Consider the following 24,963-nt stretch of genomic DNA (forward strand, 5'->3'; position numbering starts at 1 on the left):
GCGAGCATCTCTGCGCCAGAGCAGCTGCTCACCACAGCTCGGTTGCTTTAGCTATCACCATGCTGCACACTGCTGGAACGTCGCCAGTCCAAATCACAGTGTCCTAATTTCATGGAAAGCTTCACTTAAAGTGGTTTGACTGAGATTGTTACTGTCCTTGGCTTGGCAGAACGTTAACAACCATTAGCAGAGTATCCAGAATGTGTTACCTGCAGCTTGTTTTCAGAATTCTCGCCATTTGAAAACAGGGCAGCATTCCTGTAGCACAAGGGCTGATGTTTACATATGCTATTTTTCAGATGTGCCTTCCCACATTTTTAATTTGTTATCTGTGATGGATATCTTAGGGAGAATTCATTTTAATTTGAGTGGTAGCAAAAGAGCTCGGGATATACTATCCGTATGGTACCGGCAGGTTTTGACCTTGTGTTAGCGACTACAGTAACCTTCTCCCTATAGGTCTCCAGGAGGCTGGGAAGTGATGTAAATATCAAAATGTTAAGAAGTCAATCAAAATGCAGGGAGCTCGGCGCGGGCCCGAGCCGCCCGCAGGGCCCGGCGCTTGGCTGTTGCCATGGGAACGCCGCCGGAGCGCGGGCGGGCTGCGGGCGGCCCCTCTCGCGAGAGCGGCAGCGGGCGGAGCGCGGCGGGGCGGGCGCGGGGTGAGCTCATCCCGGGCTGCGCGGGCGGGGAGCGCCGTGCTCAGCCCAGCCCAGCGAGCGGAGCGGAGCCGCCGGCAGCCGCAGCAGCAACTTTGTTGGGTGAGTTGCGAGCGCGAGCGTCGAGCCGAGGCGGGCTGCGCGCCGCGCCCCCTCCTTCCCGCCGCGGAGCCTGCCGTGGGGAGCCGCCGTGCCGCTGGCCGAAGGGGTGTGCGGTGGGTGGGTGGGTGCGCGTGCGGGGGAAGGGTAGCGGCCCCCAGCCCTGGGGCTGCGCGGCCCCCTGCCCGACAGGGTTAACGGGGGCGAGGGCAGCGGGCTCGGGGTGAAAGTGGCCTTCTGAGCTGCCGCCCGCCGCAGCGCGCAGAGCTGAGCGGGGGGCGCCTGCCCCGAGCGCCCCCGGGGCGGTGGGAGCCCGCCGTGCCGGCAGCTCCGGGGCGGGTCGGCGGGGGTCCCCCTGCAGCGAGCCGTGCCGGGTGCTAGGTTCCGGATTTGTGTTTTTTTCTCCGCAGGAAAGGCAGCCCCGAGCGGGAGCGGCGCGGCCGGAGGCGGCGGTGAGCGGCGGCGGCCCGGCCCGCTGCGCTCCGAGGCGGCGGCTCCCGCGCTGCCCGTCCGTGCGGAGGCGGCCGCGCCGAGGGCGCCCTGCGGCGGGGGACGCGCTCCCCCGCGGCCCCGAGCGGCACACGCCGCTCGCCCCCACGGCTCGCTAGATAACTTGCCTCTTGTTCGCCCCCGTAAGTTGCACTTAAACCTCTTTTATTTTTTTTCCCCCTTCTTTACTTTTTATAGCCAGCGAGGGTGTAGCGGGACCGGTTTTGTTCCGAGCCGGTGCTGAGACCGCAGTAATGATAACAATTAGGTGATGTGGGGGCAGTGCCAGTGGGGGTGTTCTGAATGCTCTGCTCACGAGGAGGCGGGGTGGAGGAACAAAATGTTTGCGGATGGTTGATTTCTTCACTGGGAGCCTGGAAAAGTGGGAAAACAGGGAATGCCTTAAACTGAATCTTAAGGGGAAGGAGGAGGTGGAGAAGCAAGGAAAGGTAGATACGAAGGTGAAGGATTACCTTCCTAAGTCGAGTTTGTTTGCTCGTTCCCTCTTTTATATTGCATGAAGTCCCGATGTTAACGTTCTCATGCTATATTTAAAAATAACTGTGTTGTTTGTACTGGATATCTGTGATGCAGCTTCAGCTCATGTAATGAGGAATGCACTCATTCATGTCTGGTAAAGCAGCGACACAAAATGGGAATAGCTCAACTTAATGAAGATCTCCTTGTATAACCTTGGCCACAACATCTGTATGTTTTAGTTTGAGGAGGCGCGTTTTAAACCACAGAATAAAACAGCGGCATTTTTTTTGGATAATATTGCTTTCCAAATCGTGTTTCAAAAATTTTACCTGCAAAATCGTTTTAAAAAATTTGAGTGATGGTGCTTTAATGATCCCGTTACTGCATGCTGAATGAAGTGCATCTGTGAGCACGGAGCCCTAGTTGATAATACAATGCAAATTTGTCTTCGGAGTAAAGGTGTCGGGTTTCATTAGGTTCCAGATCTGTATGGATGAAGGAAGATTGGTGTTTTCTTTAGAAAGCAGCCCTTTCATGATGGGATTTTGATTGATTGTTTTTATTTATTTTTCTAACTATGGGAATGAAGCGCTTGTTTCCTTTAAATTAAGGCATGAACCAGTTTTGTAAAAGGGAAGAGAGGTTTTGCTGCAAGTACTAACTGGGTAGCAAGTAAAGGTGTTCTCTCAGATGGAGAGTTTGGTTCCTATTTATTTGGAATGCATTGCTAGGCTAGACTCCATTCCCCTTCAGCTGAAGTGGTGGGAGAGACATGTGAAAGCATTAAGGTAGAAGTTTGTGGCAATTGTAATCGCAGAGATCTCTTAAGTTGTGTTTCAATGTCAAGGCTTTTGTGCCTTAGGCCATCAGATGCCATACCAGTTATTAATGTAGAAACAGTGTGGGAACTTAACAGTAATTTTTTTCTCAATTTCAAAAAAACAACCCCATAGGTTCTATTTAGGTAAAGCTAAAAAGAGAATTTTCTTGACTGAATGTTTTGTGTGTATGCTGTGTCTCATTTTGCTGATAGGAAGCTAGGGACAGAAGATTTTTTTGCCATTTAAAGTGTTTATTTATGGCCAGTTGATTAAAGGATGTGCACTTAGTTGCTCAACATTGCATTAAGAAGGTTTTACTGATGCTAATAAAATGCTTAGTTTCATCACTGCTGTTTGGGATAGGCGTACTTAGCTCTCAGTTGTGGTTCATAATACCTCTTAGATCATGAAGTCAGAAGCAAAATGGGATGTCAGCTCTGACTATTGTAGGGCTGCAAAAATTTGCTTGATGAAAAAGGCTAGCAGGTGTAGAGGCAGGCACTGACACAGACCTGTGAAAGGGTGGAGCTGCAGCCAGGAGTGAAGACTTAGTATGAGGACATGCAATTCGTGATCTATTTTTTATATAATAAAAGGTTTTGTTGTTGTGCATCGTTGGCTCTAGGCTTGAAGAGCTGTTTTCTCCCACCTTCTCATGTTTATCTGAAATTTTATTTTAAGGTTTGGTGTTAACTTTTGAGTAGCTGTTGTTTTAAAAACTATGTTCAAATGTGGCCTCTTCTCCCTTCTGCAGCTTTTCAAGGAGTGCTTTTTTTTCTATCATGCTTATAGCATTCTGCTGGCACTTTGATTCTTGTGTAGCTCTTATTGTCTTCTCAGCTTTGTAAATCTGTCTCAAATAGCTCCTTTAAAATGTCGATTTCAGAACTATTAGTTTTGCTACTATGGAGGCATTTTTTTATTTCTAAAATAGGAGAACAAAACTTAAAAACAGATTATTCCAACTGGTTATTTTAAACTTCAGTAGGGTCATGAAGATCATTTTAGAAATACGTAGGGAAAATGTGAGGTAGGCTAGTAAGAGAATGGGTTGAGGCCCAGTTGAATTTCTTTTCTGTTCCTCTGTTTTGTCCTATAGCATGTCTATTGTAGAGAAGAAAAAGGAACAGTTTTCTCCATATCAGTAGTTTAATCCCTTCAGCAAGGGGTTTGCTGCAAGCTATTGAGTTCTTACTACTACTGGTTAGAAATCCAGGGTGCCCTACTGGGGTAAGGAAGCAGAGCTTCTGCCTTCATCAAAATTTCAGTCACACAAGTTGGTTTCCCTAATGTTGATGTGTTCAGAGGTTGAAATTTATTCTCATTGACCCTGAGTGTTGGTTGTTTGGCAAAGAGTTTTGATCTGTTGTTTCCGTGGCTTTCTTGGCTTCAGGCAGATTCCTTTTATTTCTTCCCAGCTCCTTAATTTAAATATTTAAAAAGTCAATAAGACATTATTTAGTTATCTTGTTTTTTAATATATTTCCTCTGTTTACTTCTTTATCTGTATTTTAGATTTTTGATTTATTCATTTATTCTGAAAGCCATTTCTTTAACTTGTTTATAAGTTATGACAGGAGTACAGCAATAGTAAAGGCAGTTATTTTTTTATCAGTGTAAATACATAATTTTAAGAACTGTTAGGTGAGGGTTTTGTTGGTTTGGCATGGAAAATTAATCATATGTTCAGTATCTTTCTGTGAGTGAAAAAAGTTACATTGTTCTGTTTTTTATGTTTCCAGGGAGATTTGACTTCAGTGACTTGATTTCAAGTATATCTCTCCTAAATTGCAGCTTTTAAATAATCTTAAGCTTCATATTTCACAAGAGTTGAGTGCAGTATTTGAATGAGGACTCTCAAGCTGAAGGTTTATAGAGTGGGATTTGATGGCTCTATGAGACTTGAGATATTCTCTAATGAAAGGCAATCAGTGTTTTTTGGGCGTGCAGCCTTACCAGCAAGGATGAACTTAAAGCTCGATTGTAAACCTACAGATTATGGTCATTGGTGAGGCTGAATGACAATAATTTTTTATTTTAAATTCTTATGCAGCTGGCAGCACAAGACTAACACAGTCTGTAGCAGTTTTGGTGTTAGTTTTGATAGTAGTTTTGCACTGTGAACTTTGGGAAACCCGTTAGTTGTTGCAGAGACTGTAACTGTGTTTTTGAATATGAATCAGCAGATAAAATGGTTTTAGATGTCCATTTTGTGCATATGTAAAGCTAAATTATGTCATTGTCTCAGTCTCTTTAATATTGGATTCTGTGGCACAGTTTACTGAGTGAGTTATTTGATTTAGAGTCTGCCACATGTCTTTTATGTTAAGTGAGGCTGAGCATTTACATGTCTTTGTTTTCTTTATGGAAGCATGTTTTAAAGAGCACTTCTTTTGAATGCAGAGACAGAACACTTCATAATCTTGGTAGCTGTTGAATTGTATGATTGCTAACCAAGTATTTGTCATGGTTCTTTCAAGGATCTGAGTCTGTAAGTGGAGTGGAGTCCTGCAAAGCTGTGTCTTCCCATTCCTCCAGCTGCTGCTGGGTGCTGCAGTGCAGTGGTCATAGCTCTTGTTCCCTGCATAGTGGATGGGTGTCTCAAGACATCCATCTTTTCAAGAGAAATCAAGTTCCTGAAAAATGCATGGCTGTGTAGAAAACTTTCCTGAAAGTGTATCACAGAGAAGGAGGAGGTGTTACTGGCACTAGTGGTTCATGCCTAGGCCTGAGAGGCACTTTGAATTTTTTGTTGATGTTTTAATATTCTTTTACTTCTGGTTGTAGACTCTGTAGAATGGGAAGAATGCTTTCTTGAGGTAGATTGCAGAGATTAGTGGAATGATTTTTGATGACCAAGTTTTATTTTATAAGTTTTCAAAACTTGGAGAAGCTACTGGCATGTATTATATAGTTGGTTTAAAGTTGGATTGTTCTTCATTAATCCCTATGGTTTACCTTCAGTGCTCAAATATCTTTTGGAGGTGTTTAAATTTTGTGTTGTTTATTTACCTTTTGAGGTCACAGGATTTGTACCTCAAAATACTCACATAAACCTCAGAGAGACTGGTTTTTACTTTATTACTGCAGCTGTGAGATGTTAACTTCGAACTTGTGCTTTAACACAGACTTTTCATTTAGTGAAAGCTTCTTGAGTTAGCCCTAAAACAATCGTGTTTTTCCTAACTTGTGATGTTATAGTGGATTAAAAAATCTCAACTAACCAAAATTATTGGGGAACAAGTTCTTCTTCCAGGCTGCTCAGAGGTATGGATCAGAAGTTGAATATAACTTGGAGGAAAGTTGCCTGTTAGATATGCCTGTGAAACTTATTTATGTTTAATGTGTTTGCCTGGATTATTTTATGGATTTTAATATTTACTTTTTTGGGTGGAGGAAATACCCAAGCATCTTCCTTTGCTGTGTAGCCTGCCTTGCTGCCTTCTCTGTGCAGTGGATAGAGAGGTTCCAGGAGGTGCCAAGGGCTGCTTTTGTAGCATGGCTCTGTTCTCCGAGTTTCTCGAGTCATGAAGCATTTTACAGCACTGTAAGCTAAATTGTCTTTTGATTTTTGAATAAATAACGACAGGCTTATTGTATGCTGATGTGATGTGAAATGGGATTAATACAGACCTTTTTTTAAGAGTGTCAGATAATATCTGTAAAATGACTGCTGTGGTGGCAGAGCTTTCTGTATGCCAGTTGTTCACATCAGCAGCTTTGGTACATATCTTGGGTTTTTGTGTTGGCGGTCCTACAGACAGCTCTTTCTGAAGACTAACAGACACTTTTAATACATGTATTTGTATATTTGACCAAAGGTTACTGTTGTGGTTTAACCCCAGCCAGCAACTAAGCACCACAGCTTAGCCTCAAGAAAATTTTTACATTGTTCTTAGAACTTTTTCAAATGGTTGCAGTTTTGTTTTTATAAGGTACTAGTCTTACTTGCTCACTCAAAATGAATTCACACTGTCACTGGAAGTATTTGGAGCAGATCTGTGTTGATTGGTGTTTATGGGAGAGGTTATTTCCTGGTTTGAAACATTTTTTTTCCCTTTCTTTCTGTTTAAAAGAGTACTTTCATTTGATTTCAAAATTACTGTTTTATATGCATGGTTTTGTCACTTGGTCTTACTATAGCACATAATTTGGCACAGTAGACACAGGTCTCTGGCTGAAGATGGGGACCTATAGTCTCCCAGATCAAAACTTTTTGCATTTGGCCAATTTTACTTCAGACAGAATTTGGTCTGGTCTCCTGAATTGGATGTTGCCTACACAGATGTGGTTTGTTGGCTTGGACCTCTGTGACCATTCAGGGTTGGGTCACATTTGGTGAACTTCTGGGCAGGGATTTTTAGCTTAGTTTCCTCCAGGAGAGTTCCGGTTTATGGATGCCAGAAAACCTATAAAAATTAAAATAAATCTTTCTGAGGATGACAAAGCATTTAACAGACCACCCCAGTGACTGGTGAATGTCCATCATTGGAGACTTTTAAAGCTTGACAGGACAAAGCCATGAGCCCCTGGAAGCACTGTGGCAGCCAGCCCTGCTCCAGTGGAGGTTGGACTCCTGGGTTAAACTCTGCTGGCTGCTAGCTGGTGCTGGCTGCAGGGCTCCTCAGGGGGCACTGCTGGTGGAAGTGCTATTGTAGGTACAGCTTAAAAAAAAAAAGCTTGCTATAAGGATGGTTTTCCTTTTTTGAAATAATGTGGAACACTTTTGCTTTGGTGGCCAGCCCATTTTGTGTCTCTTGCAGGGGCAGCAGCAGCAGCACTGCTGGTGGCTCTCAGGTTGCAAACCTGGGACAGGAAACTCTCTTTCCTTTATCTCTGGGCACGCAAGGGGGGCAGTGGGTTGTGTGCGTACTTATTTATTTATTTTTCCTCAAGAGACTCATGTAAGCAGAAACATACACGTCTTGAACATTTGCCTTTTGGCAGGGCCACAGCACACATTTGCTCTTGCTGAAGAAACTGGCAGTGATCAGACTTAAGTTTTTTCTTTTTTGCATTTCTGAAGTGTAACATAACTTTGTCTGCATGTTTCAAAATTAAAGAAGACAATGGGTGATGAGACTGCGGGCTTAAACATGTTAGTGCTATGTAAAAGTCATTACAGTTCTTATCTCGGAACTGTTTAAAGATCTCATTTGGTTTTTGTGTACAAGGCTTCTCTCCTCACTTTCTGAATTACCAATCTATATTTTTAAAAAATTATGAAAGCTAAAATGTCTGATACTATTTTTGGAATATTTTTGCATGTATCAAATAGAAGACACTACTAGACCTCAACAAATAAATCCTGGAGGGCTTTCCCTCCTTCTGCTGGATGCAGTTGAAATTTCTAGGGGTATTTTTCTTTTCAAATTGTAAAGGGCTGAAATAGGATTTTGTTCTTGCAGTCTGTGCTGAAGAACTGCATAATTGTGCAGAAGAAAGTTATGGCATTTTCATGCCTTGAAAGTAAATATATCTTCATGAATGACGTGATACTGGCACTGATAATCTACTTTCCAAATGTATTTAACAGCTTGTTATATGAATCAGAATAAAATAGTTCAATAGTCTGCATTGTATTGATCATACAGCAGCTGGAAGAAAAGTGAACCACGATGCTTTCCCACAGTTTTTGCTGGAGTAAACATTTAGAAATGAGGACAAAAGGAGATAATTCTGTAAAAACTGTTAACATAGTTTATCCTTTCCTTGGATGTTTTGTTTCCCCTTGACTCTTTCCCTTCTTTTGCCTTCGTTTTGCAGTCTTTGAAGAGGGAGCTATTGACAGAAAGTCAGTTCTAGTTTAACCTTCCTCCCCCTCCCTGACTTCTGCGTTGTCTTGCAGTGTAGTCATTGACTCGTACTCAGCATAGCTCTGGGAATTCCCAAATCTAGTACTGTTTATTGTACTGCCATACAGAGCTGGTAGGAGATTCTTTGCTAGGATGCCTCTGTTAATATAAACAAGAGGAAAATGCTAGTATCATCTGAAAACATGCCATCCATTTCAAATTGAAAAGGCGTTTAAAAAAATCAGATCTGTGTGTTTTTAGTGCTTGCCTGTACAGTGACATGAGTGTTTGTGGTGGTGTAGAGAACTACCTGCAACTATTTGAACTGTGTGCACTGTGGAATAGTTTGAGAGCCTTAAGTTAATTTTTGCCTTATTATACAATTACCTCCCTATCTAGGTAAAGCCAGAATATCTGCAGAACTTCACAGGCTTTTTTATCATGTGCTAAAATGAAATCATCAGGACTTTTTTTTAATCCTGTACTGTTGTACTTTTATTTTTAGCTGGAAATTCAAGGTTTATTAATATGCTAGATAACATTTCAGAATAGGGACAGATTATTCTGTCTCCAGACAACAGTTTTGGGGTTGGGAGTGAACATGCAATCATGTACTCTGTGTTCTAGATTTAATCACATGTATATGTAGTGTTGATGCAGTAAAGACTTTTAAATTTGTTGGTAATTTAAAGCACGTCTCCTGTAAAACAAAGGTGTGATAATAAGCAGTTATTAAATGTTGCGAAGAGCGCTCATCGTTGTTTTAACAGAATTTAGTCATTATCTACTGATTGCTGACATCATTAAATATTTTTTTAGTATATAAATTGGTACTTTACATACCTGAGCAACTGAATTGAGGTTTTCCATTCTTGTGTTGTTAATGTATCTTTTTGTCTGTGCAGGTTGAGTGTAATGACTTGCCTCAGACTGCCAACAGCTTTATGCCTGCCAAGGGCAAGAGGGCACATATTGTGAATGTGCTTTTTAACTGAGACATAGAATGCATCAGTTCTGAAAATAGGGGTTGGGGGGAGCAGTTATTTTAATTCATTTAATTGCAATTGTGTGGAGCTGGCTATGTGAAAAATAATTATAGGAAAGGTAAACATTGCCTCTTGTAGAAGCACAGAGTGCCCAGAGACAAAAAATGACTGAAGTACTGGGTGAGGGAATAGAGCTTAACTGTTCCTTATTTTTTGTAAACCTGCACTTTGCTTAAAAAAAAAAAACACCACAAAGCAATTGATAGTAGTGATCAAATATTCCCAACTATGGTGCAGTCTAACTTTAGGTGACAGCTGTCTTTGTGTTACTGAAGCATGGCCTTAAGGGACTTAGGGCTAAATAGACAGACCTCATGAACTGATACAAGTACTAAAATTAAGGAACAGTTGTAGGAATTCTTAGATAAAATCCTCATTTAATCTTCCAGTTACGAGTAATAGGAAGAAGTAATTAGATTTAACAAGAGCCAAACGTGAAGTAATTGTAGAAGATCTAGTGGACAGATGTAAAATCAAGTAATGTTTTGATCACTTACATGTTTGGAACATATTGGAAGGTAGTGTTGTGAACACCAGGGGTGCTGTAGAGGATAAAAGCAATCCAGAAGCATCCAGAGTTAGCATGGGTAATGGTTTTTGGTAGAGAACAGTACTGATGAAAGCAGTTTTTTGATGTGTGTTTAAATATTGTAGCTAAAACTATATGAACAAGAGAATCATATAATCTGTTTCTGCCTCTCCCTTCTTCTCTCCTCTTCCTAAGTGTTACAGTTTATAAAAGAAGGGTCCAGAGATGTCTCATTTTCTAGCTTTAAAAGTGAGAGAAGAGTTAAAGATATGTTTGAAGGGAGGTGGGAGAAGAATCAGCACAACTCGATAAAAATGAAGCTTAATGCTTAAAATTCTGACTATTTTGAATGTGAATCCTGCTTTCCTCCAGAATGCTTAGCTTATTTTTCCAGGTGTTGTCAGAAAACAGAACTAAATTAATGCTTTTTTGAAACGTAGCTAGAAATTAGAACTTTATTCCTTGTAACAGAGAAATTACATGAGGATTGTGTAGACATTGTACCATCTTACGTGGTTTTTCAAGTTCACATTTTTACATGGGGAAAGAAGAAGACTTGTGAAATGGTGCTGTCTATTTCAGTGGCATTTTACAGGTTTCAATAAAAACTCTGCAGCAGTATGTGGGTGTCATGTGCTTGCAAGTAATTTATTGTTAGTGTTTAATAGTACTTTTGAAAATGAAATAATGGTATATGTAGTATAATGCAAAATACCCCTAAGTAGTGGTTGGTTTCTGCATTACAGTATTTTCCTGTTGCTGATGGAGGTGCAAAGACCTCTTTGTGTTAGATGTTCAAGGTTTTTTGCCAGGTAGAAAAATTCTTTCTGAAGGTGGTGGTGTTTTTTTGTTTTGAATCCAGTGTTAGTGCTGAGTGACTGTTCTGTTGGTTTAAAAATGTTAATAGCAGTAGATATCTTGTTTGCTGTCACCTCTCTTTGTTATCACCTTGGTACTCAGCTGAGATGCCAAAAGCTCTTGAAATACATTGCAGCTTCAAGCAGGTTAGATACTGGCACCCTGGGTTGCAAGTCAGTGTGTTTTATTATCCCTGTGCTCAAAATTTTCAGCCAGACTCAGGATGCTATTGAAGTGCCGCTGCTGTTCAGTTTATAATGATGTTAATTAGTGCTGAATGTCAATAAGATGAACATATGCAGTGTTAATGAAACTACTTCTGAAATTAAGCTATTGTCATTATCTCACTGAATGGTTGTACCAAAAAGTTGCTTGACTCTGCCCCACGAGAAACGTAATTGAGAACGGCTTACAGGTGCAGCTGTCCCTTGGGAATAGGTCATCAGACACTGGACAGTCAGAGACTTGTCTGCAAGGGGAAGGGCTGGTTTAACAGCAATATACAACTTTGAGCATACTCTCTTATCAGGGCCTTTGCTTGTCTGGTGAGCACAAGTGATTTGTCCAGTCTCGTGATTACATGTGAGGAAGAAGCTGTTGCTTCTGGTAAAGTTAATATCATCTGATCTGCTCCTTTTTTGCATCTAGGAAAGAAGGGATTTTTGTGGGGAAGGCTTTGTAAATGGTTTGTACTAGTGGCAGCAGCAGTTACTTCTGGGATGAAATTTAATTTCTTTATATCTCACTCCTCCTCCTCACTTAGTTTTAGATTATTCTACTTGTCTTGATTTATAATAAAGGGGAAATGAATCAAGGAGTATAATTACAATATTGACAATACATAAGTATTTTGTACTTGTGTCTGTGCTTGCATGGACTGGAAGAGGCCAAAAACCTAATTGGACATCTTAGGCAAAATACAGAGTCATCTAGATAACTAATGTGCTGCTGCTCTGCATTGCGTGCACTCTATTTATAATGAGAGATACTAATGAGATTGCATTTTGATGTGACATTACTGTAATGTCAGTGCCTTGTATTCCTTCATTAGTTTACCTCACTGACTTTGTGAAGTAAGGAAATGCAGGTGCCCTTGAGCAAGGTGTTTTAACACACATGGGAAACCTCTAGTAGTGTTCAGAGCAGAAGCTGCCTTGGGCTTTAGATTTCATCCTACTATGGATAAATTTATATATAACTAGTGTAAAGCTGTGCTGGAGACTTGAGCCAGCTCAAAGGAAGGCAGGGACTACATCTGCACTTGTCTGCAGCCTGGTTTTTGCTCCCAAGAGTGGCTCTGCTCAGCTCAAACTCCTGCTATTTGCTGGGAGCATCCCTGGCCCCTCAGTAAGCTTGAACAAAACCGTGTTAGTTATGGATTGATGCTCAGACCTGTGCCCTGGATTTATTTTATTTATTATTATAGCTGTAGCTCTCAGTGCCTACATGGCACAGTGTAATGCTCTGCTGAGCTTGTAGCTGCATGTGTATAGCATTTAATGGCAGGAGTGTAGCACTGCATGTGAGCCTTCCTCTTCAAGCCTAGGAAGAGGAAGTGTTGGGCTAATGTCGCCTTTCTGGTTCTGCCATTAGTCCAGCAGTTTTAGTTCAAAGGTCAGAAGATCAGTGGTACAAGCATAGTACCTGGCATGCTGCAAATTAGAGTAATACTGAAATAGTTTGCCTTGGATTTTAATTGCCTCCTAGATATCCCTGTTTTAGTGAGCTCTTCTGCATCTTGACCTGTAGCAATAGAGAATGAGAAGGTGCATAAAACTGCAAGAGGAATCAAACAAAATGCGTGCAATGCTTAGAAACTGTCAAATCTAAGGCCATTAAAATGTATTTTAAAGCATTCCTGTAAATCTGGATTACTATCTGGTGTAGGCTCTCAAGATATCTCCAGAAAAAATTGTGTTCAAAAGTTACATGTGAAGTACTGCCTGGCTGTACTTCAGAGAGTGTCTTTGTTGACACTGCACCCTGTGAGAGTCAACCAACACGCCTTGCATTGTCACTTGTCATTTTAGCTTTCCTCTAGTTCTAGCAAGTGCATGGGTAGTGTTGTTCAGCTCAGCACTAGCTCAGGTATCTGTGCTGCATGGCAGTCACTGCTGAGGTTGCAGTTGTGTTCTGCATTTCCTGTAACAGGTTTGAGGCAAGGTTGCTCTCAGAGTTCTTGGTTTGCTATGGAAACCAGCTGGGGTGGTCATGCTCTGTGTTCCTTCCACTTTGCTTTTTTCCTAAACACTTCTTTCTTCTCCCCAACTTCCTAAATATTTTGGATTTGCTGGGCTTTGGTTTATTCCCTTATGAGGTCTTAAAGTGTCCAAAGGTCTTGTAAAGACAGACTAATGAGTGGGTGAGATTGAGTCCCAGCAGTGGTGAGAGCTGTAGCACACAGGATGTTCTAAGCTGCCAGAGAAGCTGTGTGATGAATACAATTTCATGGGAGGAATTTCAGCTGAAGTGTATGTGTTTTTATATATCAAATATGAGAGAGATTTGAAGGTACCAAGACCTTGTTAGTTCATGTAATTGCTTGTTCTGTATAGATTTCTGTCCAGTCTTCTTTCTGGAAAACATGCAGAAGATAAAATGTGGTGGGAGCCTGTAGTGGTATCTGTGTTTAGGTTGCTCAGTGGTTTCTGTAGCTAGATGTCTAATGAGATCTTTCTTTCTTTCCCTCCAGTATGGTTAGTGCTACTGCTGTGTGAGCAGCTTTTGTGGGTTTTTTTGTAAATGAAATCACTTTGTATCAGGAAATGACTTTTTCCCCCTGGAGAATTTTGAAATACCACGCCCCTCTACTTCCCCCCCACAGTGTTACCGTTGAAAATTGAAATACTGCTTAGCAAAAGCTTTTTCTAACTTTTTCTAGCTTTTTTTACCTTTCCTCAAGAAGAATCTTTTCATTGTGCTACAGAGATGTATGTGTTTTAAGGATCAACCTGCAAAATTCTGTGAATGTCAGAGGAGGATGAACACAAATGGGATCCTGCCCTCCAAATTCACTCTTAAGAGACTCTTTTGGCTTCTTTCTGACTGCCTGTGCTTACTGGCAAATGCCTGTATGTCTTAGTTGAAAGGAGGTGGTGGGGTGAGTGTGAAAGATGGTTGCTCTTGTCTTGCTCTTGTTTGACCAAAGCGTAAACATTTTTTTCCTTCAATTTTTTTTTGTTCTATTTGAGAAGTTAAGCAGGTTCATTCTGTACCTAGGCAGGGGATGCAGAGGCTAATTGTTTTGGATCTCGCTGGACAGGTGGTGTGAGACAGGAGGATCTGCAAAGGACATGCTGACTTACAAAGTTAGAATCTTATGCAGTTGTAATGCTGTTGATTGTTGGACAGTAAGGCTGCAGGTAAAGCAGAGTTCTGTCATGACTTATTTTTGCACTCAAGATTGACTAGAAGATAGGTTGCAGTTTGAGATTTCTCCTGTTGTAGAGATGCACAACTGAGTGTTTGTATCCATCTCAGAAGGGGAAGTCTTTGAATAAGCTGCATGTTGACTTGGTTGCTGTGGCAGTGGTGCTGTGGGTAGCAGTAGCAGGGCCAGACTCCTCTTTCTGCCCCTGGGATCTCAGCAGCTGCTGTGCAATGTGCAGGCTGGGCTCAGTGAGCTCTTGCTTCCATTCCATTATTCCTGAGATTAGAGCCCTTTGATCCCTCTTTCCTTCTAGACCTGAGGAGAATGCTTGGTTTCTTCACCTGCGCTGACTATTGGCATGGCCTAATACTAGATGATAGTGGTTCACAGATCTTCTAAGATTACTTCTTTTTGGGGCTGCTGTGATGATTTTTCAATTTAGATGATAGTATCTGTCAGGCTGACCCTTATTCAGGCATTCAGCATCAATCAACACTAGGCTGAAGAAGTGCTGCAACACAAAATGCATTTAAGTTCCATCTTAGTAAAAGGAGAAAAGAGCACTAGCACACAAAGCCATGGGAGTTGGTGTGAAGAGTATGTAATAATGTATATCCAAACTTTAGGTTATTAAGTTAGAACACTGGTTCAGTGATGCCACAAACGGGACTTTAGAACTCCCAGTACTGGGTCAAAAGTACAGTGGTCATATGTAAAGTATCAGTCTCTTAAATCAGTCTGTTTGCTTTAATAAAATCAAAATACTTACCTGGTAGCAGCATGACTTATTTGTGTTACACATTCATTATTTAGACCACTATGATTTTATACTGAATTAGATCTAATGCTTTTCCCTACCATTGATACCAGTTTGGTGTCATGTTCTGCGATGCCTGATAAAATTTGAGCATGTGCCTGAATCTCATTTGGATCAAATTTATAATGTTTGGTGATGTGTTAGTGCAGAGATTTGCTGTAAATGCTTGTGAAACCAGTATTTCATCTCCTGTAACTTCCTGACAACTTGATCTCTACAAATATTTGAGAAAGTGTACTTTTCAACTTTTTTTGTGCCTAGCAAGTAACCGGTTTTATGCAGCGTTTGAATGGTTATAGAAGGGTTGGTCTTTGCATGCATTGTGCAACTACTGTTGTCTGAAGTTATGAATGGATGCTTTCAGACATGGTAAACTGATCGTCATTGTATTTATCTTTTTAGTCAGCATCCATTCTTAGAGTTATGCCAAACCCAAAGCCTATCTCTAATTTTGTAAAAGAGAAAAAATAATTCAGTCTTAGTGAAGCAGATTCTTTCTTGAATTCTCTTTAATCTTTTTGATAGATATGAGACGGTAAATCCTTTTATCTGGAGAATGCTAAAGAAAAGAAGGAGCCTTTAGAGGAAAAGATTTTAATGGGATCATAAATGTTCTGTTTGGATCTCTCTTATTAGACATTGCCTGGAAGTTGAATCTCCTTCTGAAGACATTTACATGTTCCAAGTTCTCAGTATTTGACCTGATTTTGTTACGAGCTGCTGTTTTTGTTTCAAGACATGAATTGGGCTCTTCTTAAGTCTTTTGACCTTTCTTTTGCAGAAGGGGAAAGCATACTCTTCTAGCCTTGTGGCTAAGTATATTTTTTAAAAACTAAAAAAAATTAGCATAGGATCTGGGGTCAGATTTCTGCAGAATAGGAGATGCTGAAGTTCATAAATAGTGTCTCGGGTGCTGTGGAATATGTCTGAATCTATGGTGTCCAGAAGTGCAGGGTGAAGAGATTCAACTGTGATAATGTTGGGGTGGTTTTTGGCAAAATATTTGTTAAGGGCAAGGCCTAAAGTGATTTATTTTTATTTTGAACTACGGCAGGTTTTTAAATTTTCTTATTATTTTAATAGAGATTCAATTTAAGTGTTTCTATTTTAAAAATTTTTTCCCTCCCCAATAGTGGTGTTTATCAACAAAAATGTTGAGGAAGGGATATTTATTTTAGTGTTTCATGTGCCACAAAATTGTTTTCTTACACGTTCTGCAATGGAGGAGTCTTTCCTGGCCTTGATTATTGAATTTCAGAAACTTACAGTGATAGTGACTTTAGCTTAGTCTTTTCTGTAAAACTCCCCTTATGTAGGTGCAGAAAGCAAGATGTTCCCTCAAGCCTTCTCCAGAGTAGCAAGTGCAGGTAATTCAGCCTGTCCTTGTTCCTTGTGCACTTTAGAACCCCTAATGGCTTGGTGGTGTCTGCTGAATTTTCTTTAGTCCATCTTTGTTACACTGAGCAGGCTAAAACTAGGCATGTTCCTTTAGCTGGGATCTCACTAGTGCTGAGTAAAAGTCAGTGTCACTTCTGGGTTTAGACAGGGCACCATCAAGCACTTCAGGGCAGATATTTTTAACTTGCTCTTATCTACAGCAGCTGAGATAGTACATTTTCAGAAATGTCTATTTTTACTCCTAGGTGGATGTGGAGTCTTAGCTTGAATAATGTTTTACTATATTGCTGTTCTCAGAAAGGGTTTTTAGCATTGTTTAGTTCGAAGTAAACTAGTTTATAGCCAGCTTGTTTCATGCAGCTGCAGATCTAATCAATCTGTTTCTCTGCTCTTTTAAGCTTTTTTCTGTCTAAATTGAACTGGTAGAAGTTGCACATCATTTTAGATATCCTTCTGATGCATTTTGCCTTGTGTGGCATGTTATATTGCATTTCTTAAAGCTAGGCATCAAGCAAACTGTGGTGGTTGTCTGACTTTGAGTGAAAAAGTAGTTTTCTGCCTTTTTTATTTTTGGTGTCAGCTTCCAGTTTATAAATTACTGTTTGCTTGATCTGCATGCAGAGATGCACTTTGCACCATATTTTAATGTGTTGAAGTCAGTAATAGTCATGCCAGAATAAATGCTTATGGGACAAATGTGTAAGTGGGCATTCTCAGTAACAGTGAGTAGGGAAATGAAGTAGTGGCAGGGAACAGAGAACAGACAGTAATGATATTTTTGTCCAAATGCAAATCAGTCTTTTACATGGACCAGTGAAAAAAGATGTTTTGCCCTTGCTACTTGTATCTTTCATCATATTGCTTGTGATGTCTAGCAGGCTGCATGGTAATGCCAGAGCAGAAGCAAGCTGTCATAGAGCTCTCTTGGTGCAGGGTCCAGGTCATCCTCAGACTGGATTCTTGGTTTAGGTTCACACCTCTCCTATGGTAATACTTTTAGTCATATAACTTTGATTTTTGCTGAAGACTAACTAAAACTTGCTGGGACCTGCACAACATTTATTTTCCGGCAAATACAGCTCTTGTGCCATGGGCTCTCAGCAGATAGGATCACTTGCTTCATTTATAAGATAGCACATAGTGTTTCAAGACGTAAGGACAAATCAGTTTGCAGCCCGTGCTTGTCACAGCTGTCTTGCCTTACACCTCATGGGAAAAGATTTATCAGGCATAATTAATCTAATTGAGACACTCTTGTTATCTTGCCAGTGTTACTTTTTTCTGTTAATTTGATCAGTGGACACAGATGAGATAAAAATGTAAACAGTGCCTATTTGAATGGCTTTGTGCTTCTTGGATTATTTAAATGATTCATTTAATCTGCCATGAAATTATGTGGATTGTCGCATGGAGATTCAGCTAACTGAAGTTTTTGAAGTTTGAGTTTTATTTTCCTGAGGAAAGTTTAATATTTTTCATCACTTGTACAGGATGACCTTGTTTCATAATGTACCTGCAGCTCACTTTCTGTTGTCATAGGCGTGGGTTTTCTAAACTTCAGCTTGTTCTTTGTAGAACAACATGTAAAAAAATCCACAGTGTTCATGGTTATCAACTTCTTCAACCTTACTGTTGAAATATTATTTATAGTAGATGTAGGCCAGCTAAACCTTTCTAGACTTGTAGGAGCTTAACTTCTGGTATGTATATGTAATTCACAAATAGTTTAGGAGAAAGCAGGGCTGTATTTTAGGGTGGGTAGTCTCTGCCTTGAGTGAAATAGAGGTGGCTTGCAGGGGGATTACTGTAGGGCAGCTATAGAGATGTTATTGTTGCTGGGTGAAAGTCTGTCTGGTGTCCTGGAAACACAAATCTTGAAATAGAAATGCTGAGAAATTGGGAATGAAAATAAAAGGAAGAGAAATAAAATTACTGTTACTTCAGACTTGAGTTGCCTTTATGTTTGAACTGTTCTGAATGTGGAATTACTTGTGGAATGGATATGGTGAAGAAAATTGGGGTATAGTAAACTTGAATTATTTTTTCTTTCTTTCCCATAATGTGCATTATTAAGCCTTTTCCTGTCCATTATAAAGTATTTTTCAGTGGCAGAAATGTGGCTGGAAATTTTGATTTGTAGCCTAAGGCAGTCTTTAGTTGGAGATGGAGGCTTCCCTGGAGGGGGAATTATCTAAAGCTGCTTTCTGTCGTAGTTTTCTTCTAGGACAGTGATCTATACCAGATAAACATTTAGAATATGTCTTGACTGAAATTTAAGAATTAGTGCCTCATTTTTGCTTTTGCTGAGAAGTTTGACTCTGAAGACCTTGTTGGTTGTACTTGGCTTTCAGTATATACCAAATGTCAGTTTAATTATGGAAGGTGAACCTGCTTTAAAGCAGCTGTGGCCAAGGTGAATGCAGTCCTGATTTTTTTATTAGTTCCTGTACCAACTGGTGAAATCAAAGAAATAACCTAGTACCTATAAATATGTTTTAGTTTTTGATTTCCATGCCTTTAAAAAAGCCTCTTAAGACACCACTCTTTCCCAAAAAGCTGGCAGGAGTAGAGGAATTTGTGTAGCATTGAGGAGTGGGAGGCACTGGTGGGGCATTAAAACTTTTCTGCAAAGGCAACTGAATGCTCAGTGGGCAGGTAGTCAGCATTGCTGATTTTTAATTTTTTGTTGATTGTTTTTCTCCCCAGCTGATGCTTTTGAAAAGTTGTATAAAAGTTGCTTTAATTAATGAGCTTCATCTTTTGGAGAAGCCTTTCCTTTTCACTGGTGGGATAATATAGGATAAAGTACTTGCTTGATTAGTCTTTGTTTTCATGTGTTTTAGTAGATAAAATGGAGATTGTTCTTAAAAGCTAAGCTCCACTTTGCATAATTGCAACAACACTGAGTAGTGGATCAAACAGTAATTAGCTGAACAACTGGCTAATGACCACTGGAAGAGGCAGGAGAGATGCAGTGTTGCTGAACCTCTACCACGTTATATTCTGGTTGAGATTCTTTACTAGGAAAAAATGGTGCTTATTTGGATGCTGCTTTTTAGTGTGACTCTACTGGTCACCATGTCTCCTGAAAGATAACCCTTGACTAGAGCCTACAAAAAGAAGGTATACTCAGATTTATGTATTTTTATATTGAAGCTAATAACAAATGTTATTAGTGTTTTTGGGTTTTGTTCCTTATTGTGATAATGGCTTTCAGTGAAGGTGTAGGTAAGAATTTTCTTGATGTATATGTTTGCTGGGATGTAAACATTTCATTTTTAGAGTTTACTGATTTGCAGCTCTGGCTGTGTGTAAAGTAAGAGGTAAATTGAGAACTGAGTTACAAAACTTGGAAGCAACTCTCTACATCCAGGCCTACTGTTATACCCTGCTGAGAGATGTTGGTAAAGGTCACCTTAAGCATCAGAGGAAGGTTAATTAGGAAAAAAATATCTCCACCAAAAGAAACCCATGGTTATTTCTTCTAAAAAACATAGGGATCTGGCAAATTCCCCTGCCATTTTCATGGCTCTGTTCTGTAGCAGAGCCATGTAACTCCTGTGCTTGTTTAAGGTGCTGCTGCTGCTGCTGTGTGGAATGAGTGATGTTCACAGCAGGCAAGGGTTCAGACTGTTGGTTCAGCTGAAGGGTGATCTTGCCAAAAGGGCTTTTTGTGTTTTGAACAAATTGCACAGATTGATTCTCTTGTGTACCTAAAGGATGATGGAGGCATATGGTGCATCCATAATTGAACTTGCCGTGTAGTCCTGCTCAGTTTATCAGTTTGCTCTGTGAATTGCTTATATGGCTGCGACTGTAACTAAAATTTTGCTTGGTAAGGTTTTTACAAAAGAAGAGAATGAATTTAGAATGCTTATTTTGGGGGAAAGGGGATTTTTTTGGTGTGTGTATGTCTGTCATGATGCTGTTACCATTAAAGCAGATCAACTTTTGATATATTTTAGATGAAGACTATTCTTTGGACTTAACAGTTTGGTTCTGATAGGAATAAAAATCTGAAGATTTTTGTAAACCTTTTTTAGAACAGCTATTGAAAAGAATTGATGAGTAGGGTGAGAATTCCCTTATCTTGCATAAAAGTCTTGAGTATCTGGCTACTGTAATGCAGAACATGCCACTTCCCGCTACATAAGTGGAAAACCCAGGAAATTATGAAGGATAAAGACAGCAGTCAAATTCAGTGTCTCTGTTTCATTATAAGGCAAAATACCATCATTTGGGGTAGTTACACCTGGAAAATTACATACATGAAGTGCTTTCCACAATACCAAGATATGGTGGCAGAACACTGAGGGAAAGGAAGTGAAGTTTTGACACCTGTTTATTCTGAAATGTAACAAAAGAACTCAAGTGCCGTGTTGACAGTGGAGCTTGGAGGAAGCAGTTTTTAAATGAGGTTTAATATACTGAGGTCATGACTGTTACTCATGAATAACTTCAGGGAGTTGCTTTAGGTTTGAAATATTTTAAAATGTATTTTATTTGAATTTAAATAACTTTTTTCTTGTCAGATATTAACGTTTTGCCTGATAATTTTTGACATGCAGTAGAAAGCTCACATTGTGAAGAAGATAGAACGGAAGTGGGCTGAGAAAGAAACCTTTGGTTTCTTTTGAAGGTCTGTTTCACAGTGTGTAGTTAAACTGTAAGAGAAATTACACAGAAAAATCCAGATAAATTCCTTAGCTGCAGAGCTTGACTATTCATTGTAACATTTTCTGACCTTTTGTTCTAATTGTTAATGGAAATAGAATGATTTTTTCAAAAAAACATTGTAGGAATTTAAAGAAATTTTGATGGACAGAAAAAATCATCCTGTGGCAAAATTTACTTTGTACAGCAACTTTATACTTTGAAGCTCTTGTATTTCTGCCAAAGAAAATGTGATTTCTGCAGTGCAATGCTAATGTGCATTTGGCTCAAGTTTTCTTTTTAAATGTGAAGAGTGTCTGAGCTTGAGATGAGTGGAACAAGGGGAGGTTACCTGTGTGCAGGTAGATTTTTTTTTTTTTTTTCTTCTCGTATTTCTTAAAGGCAGATGAGGAAAGAGCAAAGGTGGTTTAAACATACTGTAGTGTTACAGATAAGCTAACAGTAGTTGAGGTCCTGTTTGTTCCTTGCAGGCCAGAAAATTACTGAAGATGTTAATAACCTTTGTTAGTGTTGTCTTTTGAGGAGTACTTAGGAAGGCTCTTCAGTGCAAGGAGTTCAGTTATTTTTCCCGAGAATGGTTTAGACTCTGTCTTTGACTGTTTGTGATTGAAGGGTATTTTGTGAATTTTCAAAGTTTCTTACATGATTGCTGCCTAAGCTAAATTATGCAGAGAGAGCACTTGCTAACCTATGGTGTGCCAAGTGACCCTCTCTCCTGAATGTTAGTGAGCTGTTCTTACATGCCCGCAGGAGACCTGTGTGGTTAAGACAGAGTAGAGTGGGGAACTTTGGTTGCACTGGTTTTCGTGCCTTTTTTTTTTTTAATTTTTAATTTGAAAACTCTTAGTTTATAAAAGCACCAAAAGCTGAAATGTGCTTAAGTGGAGGTGGTAGAGTGGGGTGTGTGTGCAGGATTTCTTCAATCTCCTTTGAAGTTCTGATATTGAGAGATGTCATTAAAAATTTTGTTTGACAGCCCAGGGAAAGAACCTGCAATACAACCTAATATACTTAATGAAGAGCTAGGATGCCTTATGTGTCAGACTTGCACCTGGAGCTGCATTATGACTGGCCTCTCTTACTGCTAGATTTTGCTTCTGGGGCCCCCTCCCATGTAATGTCAGTGCTGCACAGGGCATGGGGTCATGTTGCTGTCTCAGTCCTCTTCCACCTCATACCTAAAATTGAGAAGACATGAGAGGGACAATTAGCTGCACCAAAAATTTGCTCATGAAGTCACATCCTAAAAGTCAGTATTGTAACTTCTGGTGTTTCCGGGTGCTTGTACATTGCCTTCTCTGAAGGCCAGCAATGCTAGGAAATACATTTTTAAAGAGCTGGTATAACTTTTATCTGTAAGAGAAGGAGAAGAACACAGGTTGTAACAAATGCAACTTTGTGAGTAGAGTACAGCTGCTGTCTCATTCTGAGAGAATTCACAGCCACAACAATTCTTCTGTATTTCTTTTGATTTTATATCCTTCTGCAATGAGGATGTTAATTGAGACTCTTGTTGGTTGTTTTGGACACTAGAAACTGGGATGAGACAAAGTCTCTTTCACAACACACTGCACAGCTGTTGGATGAGAATAATCTAGTTATGTTTTAAACTGTACTTGAAATCTATAGGTGACAGACCCCTTGGTATCCTTGGTTTCTGGGGTTTTTTTTTCCCTTCTATTGGGATTGTGTCACTCCTTTCATTTCTCAGTGCAGTTCTCACCTATACCATGTCAGTGATCTGAGGAATTTATGGATTTTCTGTATGTTCCTGTTATGAAACATAGTTTGGGAACTGTTTTTTTTTTTTGCCCCCATCTCCTCTTTCAAATCTGTGTCTGGCAGGTCTCTGCATGGCAGATTCCTTCTGTGCATGTATTCCAACAGGTGTGTTATTTTTGTTTTCCTGGAATTTGTGTTGCAATTTAGTATGAACTTACTTTACATCTATATTTCTATTTGGTTCAAACAAGTTTAGCTCAAGTAGTGGTTGAGTCGTGGTTTTGATGGAATGACTGTTTGGCAAGCATTGCCTGTAAATGCTTTGGTGTTTTCAGCACATAATATTTTGGGACTGCCATAATGCAATTGCGTAATCTTACATTATGTGCTTACAAATAAGAGGTGTTTTCAAAGATTGAATAGGAGCTTTGAAGTGCATTAAAAAAACCCTTGTAACTTCTTGTTATCACAGGCTTTATTTTAAAAGCTGCTTTTTTTTTTCTTCCAATTATATGCTTATTTCCACCTAGTATGAATCTTCTGATGATACAGGAATGCGTGGGATTTATTTCAGGTTTTTTAGAGCTCCTTAATGAAGCAGTTTGTTTAACTTTGCTAGTCTGTAGTTTCAAATGACTCATCTGTGACCCTTGTGACGTTCTCCCTTCTCCTGTGTTCCAAATGGTGTCTAGAAGACTTTAGGTTGACATGATATTCAGGAAATGCTGCATTTTCCTACTGAGAAAGGAGAGAACAACAGTTCTTTTCATCTTTTGAGAGTGACTTAGATACATATTAATGAATACTGTTTTACATGTATCAGTTTTGAGGATGTAAATCTAAACCTTAAACACTGCAAGGTGTATGTAGCACACCCCTCCCTTTCAATTTTTTTCAAATAATATTAGAGGAAAATTGTAAGAGGTTATTACTAGCCATATATAAGATGCTACAAGCCCTTTTTACAGTGTTATACTGGCTTAACACCTGCCAGCATTAGAGGTGACAGATTTAGGGTGTTATGTTAAAAAGTGCCTGATCTTCTGTGGATTCACAATCAAACTGTAATTCTGATTTTGATGTTGTCCTGTGGTAACAATTATATATTGTAGGGAAGAAGATTGCTCTTGAATTTCTAAAGTCTGGTTATCTTACTGATATTTTGCCAATCCTTGTATAAAATGGATAACTATTTCCTGCTTTATGTTGCTGATTTTAGCTCTTTTTAATGCCTCCAAGGACATAATTATCTGTAATTTTTGTATGGAAGACAAGCTATGTTTGTTTGTCCCTTTACTCTGGTCCCTCTATCTTTTTGAGCAATGTATGGTAGGTTGTATAGGACAATGATTTTTGTTTTATTTTCTCTTTTAAACTATTTCAGTTGTTACCACTTGAGGTTATTTTTCCCTTCTGTTACATTTATCGGCAATGGATTTAATATAACATTTTATTTCATAGTCAGCCATTTATTGTCCAAACCTTCTGTGGCTATCCACAGTGACTTTGAGATGAGATTGTTCTGACTGGATATCAAACTTCTTAGCCTTACAAGCTGTCAGTTTAATCCATATTTATAAGTGTAAGTGTACATCCTTGTGGAAGGTTGAGTGCATCATCCTCTTCCCTTCTTTTCCAATTACTGGGTCACCATTTAAAAAAGCTTACTGCTGATGCTTTTCTCCCACTTCATATTTATTGAGCAGTAGTAATCTGTAGGTAATTTGTTGCTCTCATCCTGTGAGGGTTTGGTTTCTTCAATATTGCATTCTTTAGTATTGCATTAAATAGTGTGCTTATTGTCTCTTCAGCAAATCCTAAATGCTTGAACATCTCTTTGTGGAAGTCAGGGTGCTTTACTACGTACCATGTTGTGAAGAGATGATGGATGTTTTTCTTTGAACGGGCGAGCAAAGTGAGGTGAACAGTGACGAGTAAGTAAGGCGAGCAAAGTGAGGTGAACACCTCCAGAAGAGCCAAAGGCACACCTTGTAGTTGTGGCAGTGGCATGAGAGCTCTGAAGGAGTTTTAACCTGTTGCATTATGTTGCCTTAAACCCAAGCTGCTGCACGGTAGAACTGGAAATATTTGACGGGCAGAAGTTCCCTGCCAGTTTCGAGGCAACCACACCCTGACTTGTTTGCTATGCTTACAAAGGTATGTTTTTTGATTTGTAAACAGTTCCCTAATGTTGCTGTGTAATAAG

The 24,963-nt window shown here is 39.8% G+C and overlaps 1 protein-coding gene across 5 annotated transcripts in view; it reads left to right on the top strand.

Annotated features, from left to right (window-relative positions):
- Positions 1–687: 687 nt before the first annotated feature.
- Positions 688–24,963, top strand: part of SIPA1L1 (signal induced proliferation associated 1 like 1) — a 201,033-nt gene continuing 176,757 nt past the window's right edge. For 4 of the 5 annotated variants that reach the window (XM_064713734.1, XM_064713736.1, XM_064713733.1 and 1 more), the window contains exons 1-2: positions 689–761; positions 1,169–1,390. The gene's annotated coding sequence lies outside the window, so the exon portion shown is untranslated. Of the gene's footprint in view, positions 762–1,168; positions 1,391–24,963 lie in introns of all 5 variants that reach the window. The other variant, XM_064713737.1, reaches the window with a different exon arrangement.

This window comes from Zonotrichia leucophrys, chromosome 5 (genome assembly GCF_028769735.1).
Source record: "Zonotrichia leucophrys gambelii isolate GWCS_2022_RI chromosome 5, RI_Zleu_2.0, whole genome shotgun sequence".
Taxonomy (NCBI): Eukaryota; Metazoa; Chordata; class Aves; order Passeriformes; family Passerellidae; genus Zonotrichia; species Zonotrichia leucophrys.